Source organism: Pinus tabuliformis, chromosome 2_1 (genome assembly GCF_031772625.1).
Source record: "Pinus tabuliformis cultivar Carrire ecotype Pingquan chromosome 2_1, CPIR1, whole genome shotgun sequence".
Classification (NCBI taxonomy): Eukaryota; Viridiplantae; Streptophyta; class Pinopsida; order Pinales; family Pinaceae; genus Pinus; species Pinus tabuliformis.
The window spans coordinates 799103829-799108488 of NC_142299.1; positions in this window are offsets into that span (position 1 = coordinate 799103829).

Consider the following 4660-nt stretch of genomic DNA (forward strand, 5'->3'; position numbering starts at 1 on the left):
ATGCTATTAGAAAATTATATATTACGGAGCAAGTAACACATAAAATATTGCAGAAATATAAACACAAAGAACGGACAAAACAAGAGAGACACAGATATACATGGTTCACCCAGTTTGGGCTACGTCCACCCCGAACAGCCAGTCCTCCCTTTCTATTATCCAGCAAAATGAAGAGACGCAACCTACAACAAATCCGCTGTAATATCCTCTACTTTCTCTCACAGTCTCACCTCTATGTTTCTCGCTCATAGAATACACATCTATTTCACAGCCTCAAATACAATACCCTCATACAAAAAGAGGGGTTGCCTTCTAGGGCAAAAAACCCTAAACTAAACATAAGTTCTACCGTCAGATCATCCGCCTAATGAACGGCCCAGATTGACTAGAAATTACTATACTTTTACAAGGCAATTTTACATTTGTTTTTAGCTTCGGGGGACCGCTGGCCCCTGGACCCCCCAGCCGAGGGGGATCAGCCCCCCCAGACCCCCGGAGGGGGTGACAAGTCCCCCCCGCACCCCCCCGCATGGAGGGGTGTACAAACTTCCTGGGGTATACATCCGGCTGAAACAAAGACCTCTGAACAATCATGCTCCGCACACAACATATGCATTACACATATTTTATATAGAATCTAATTTACAGGATGAACAATTCTTACATTTCCATCCAATGTATTAATAAAGAATTTCACGGGCGAATATTTACTCTTCCAGTATTTGCTCCATGGGCTCGACTTACCTATAGAATCCAATGAGATTATTTGGTTTTTGGTTTATTTCGCCATCCTATCCAATGAATGATTAAGATTCCTATATGATCTTATGCAGTCATAGGTTCCATCGTTCCATAGCTTCTATCTAAATGCCCAGATCTTCCCTCCGCAATGGAGCTTTCTTTTCATCTGTTACGGGATCAATTTCCTTAGTTTCCATTGACCCGAAGCATGGGGATCTTATTGGAGCTGGGATCCAAAAGAGACTTGTGCATTAATTACTTGGACCATATTCGCAATCTATTTGCATACTAGAATGAATAAGGGGTGTCAGGGTGAGGAACTGACAATTGTGGCTTCTTTAGGATTTTTTGTAGTTTGGATCCGTTATTTGGGGGTCAATCTATTAGGAATAGGGTTACACAACTATGGATGGTTGGAACCATAAATGGACCGAATTCCTGGAAGGAAAAGGAAGGATATATTCGATCCAGTTCTTTTATGTGATTGATAAGTGACATCAATAACTGGTACAAGTTATTTCAAGTAGTGATTATAGAATGATGGAATCACTACTTGAAATAACTTGAACTATATTAGATTCAAATAAAAGAAAGATGAATCCTTCATTTGCTCCATTCCATTAAAATTTTAAAAGATAAAAAATAAAATTGAATAGAGAGAGGACTGGATCAAGCAGGATAAGCACCAATACCTACCTATTATGAGTAGAAAGAGACATATCAGGATGAAAATATCTCTTGGTCCAGAATCTGTTAAATGAAAGTTCGTCACATTTTCAACTTGTATAGAATATTCAATGTAACATAGACAACAAGTGGATGGGAGTTCATATTGTTCCAATTGCCGCTATTGCAATAACAATGATTCAATTTGAAAGGTCGAAGAATATTCAGTCATTTTTTTTATCGGGAAGAGAATCTCATAGATTCTGCCACAAAACCACTGATTTCCGGCAATGCAAGAGAAGCCATTTCAAAACTACTGGACATAGTTGGTATAGAACTACCATTTCTTTCATCAAGAAGAAGAGTATGTATCCTATTGACACTTGTTCCCGCTAAGAAGAAAAATGTTGCATCAATTGATTCATGAAAGATCATTTTCAAATGGATCCATTGAGACCTATATCTGTCGTGGAACTGATAATTACAAAACCATATGGGATAGTGAAGACTATCCTCCTTTTCCAATTCTATTGACCAGAGAAGTTGGAGCTACATAGACGATTTGAACCATTCCTATCATTACCAACCATAGTGTAAAGAAATATAAAATGAGTATGAGGTAGCAATTCCATGTTTGAATTAACTCATTCCCTTTTTTCAATGGAACTCCGGCCACTGAAGCATACATGTACTATAATAATGCGCTTACCCATGTAGGGTAACCAGGTATGCGAAAAAATTGGTGATTTCATTGTATAAGCGATGAAGAACCCTAAATAGAATACTATTTCTTATCCAATATTCCTGAACCTAATGTTGGTCTATCAGATCTCTAGAGACCTATACTTAAAGCTCCAATTAGCGGAAAGACAGAATTACTCGTAGTGTATTGTGGCCAAATAGAAATGTCTTCCCCCCCCCCCTCCCTCCGTGCGGATAGAAGTGGGTGAACGAAAATTTATTCCAGTTCCCGCATAGGAAATAAAGGTATAATATACTAAGGAGCAAATGATCCTAATTGGCTACTGTATATTGCTAACATCAGTAAATGCAACAATCGAGGATTTTGAGTAATTGGCCAAGCAACTGAAATGGCCAAAGTGGTAACAAATCCTGTCAAATAGGTCTGATGGAAAATCCATCAATTCCCATTCTCCAATGAAAATCAATAAGATCTATCCAGTTATACTCTTTATTCTTTCAATTGGATCAATAATTTATCAAATTGGAAATGATAATGGACAGAATGTATATATAATGAAAAGGAGTTAGAGTAAACAAATACCTAGAGTATGCCATTGAATCAGATCATTCCCTCCTTCTATGGGTGGGAAATAATGGGACTAAGGAACCCCAGATATAGGCAAACCAACAATTATAGTTGAGCGAGCCAAGGTAATTCGCTCATTATAGAAGATACTTTGCATCTCCACTGATAAAAACCCATACTTGATCCAAGATCTCAAGTATGGGTTTTTATCAGTGGATAAAAAAAAAATATTAATATGAAATGGATTTAACTTTTTTATTGTGCATATTGATCAGTAAGCTAGACCCATACTGCGCGTTGTCTCATGCCATAAATAAACACGTACACTTAAGAAATCCGTTGGACAAGCGGATTCACACCGTTTACAACCTGCGCAGTCTTCTGTTCTTGGAGCAGAAGCAATTTGCTTAGCTTTACATCCTTCCCATGTATCATTTCCAATACATCTGTGGGACAAGCTCGTACACATTGGGTACAACCAATACATGTATCATAAATTTTGACCGAATGTGCCATTGGATTTCCATTATCAGTGTTTGAAATTTAGCATCCCATCATTGGTGAGTGTGTAGTTCTTACTAAAAGGTCCTTCCAACCCTTTTTTTAAACATTCCTACACATATTGGAAGTGTTCATATTTTCTAATGCTTCCTTGGTATTTTCCTTGATGTTAGAATTGCAATAATTTATAGCTACCAACTTATTTGCTTGCATATTTATGTTGAGCGCATCAACCACCCTATTCTCCTTACCCTTGAAGTACTTGATCTCGAAGAAAATTCACTTATGAGGGTTAACCATATGGCTTGTCTTGCATTTAGTTTAGGTTGGTCGAACAAATATTTCAGTCCCATATGATTTTACAATAACCCAAACTTATGCCTAATCAAGTAATGTATCCACATTTTTAATGCATGAATGATTGTTGTCAGTTATAAGTAGTGGGCGACATAATTTATTTCATGCTCATTTAGATTCCTTGATTTATAGAAAATTACATGTCCGTCTTGCATTAGTACACTGCCCAATCCTTCTTTACAAGCATATGTTCAAACTAGGCATTCTTTCTTTGGATTTGTAGGTTTTAACCCTGTACAGAAATTACTTGCATACGAATTATAAAACATAGAAAATAAACAATGTGAGAGCATAACACATAAAACACATATACATGGAGATTTTCCTTTGGATCCCAAAACCGAGACTACTAACTTGATTTTGCACTATGTTCCTTTCAATGTTACAATACATATTTATACATGCCGAAGCATCCAATACCATGGACCTAAAAGCATCGCGTCCAAAACCATGGACCGAAAACCATCGCATCCGAAACCATGTGTGAAAATTCATGCACAAAACCATAGGTAGGTCCGCCCAACCTAATATAGGGTCCAAAAACAAAATTTTCTAGGGTACTACCCTGAACCCCATAGAGGGGGACTACCTGCACCCCTCAAACCCCCTGTGACCCCCTCGCTACACAATCGGTGCAACGAGGTGGCAGGGGGGGGGGCGCTCGCCCGCCACCCCCCCCCCTCTAACCCCCTGGTTAACTATGTGGGATAGTCATGAAAAGAATATAACACAACCCAACATTCTCCCACTTGTTGTTTTATTTCCATAGGGGCCACAAGAGAGCTTAGTCATTTATCCAGCCCTCCAATGCCCATTGTTTCTCTACACCAAGAGAACTTCTCAGAGCTCATAGATTTTTCAATCCATCTGCAGCATTCTTCAAAGTGTCCACCTTTACCAGCAACACCTTTTTGTCTTCTATCATATCCCTCAAAAAGTGATACTAAACATCAGTGTGCTTTGTCTTTGAATGATATGCAGGGTTCTTTGCTAAGAAAATTGCACTTTGGCTGTCACAGTCTATCCTTATAGCTCCCTGTACTAACCCCATACTTGAACACAATCTATGCAACCAAACTACTTCCTTGCTTGCATGAGTGGTTGTCATGTATTATGCCTCTGTAG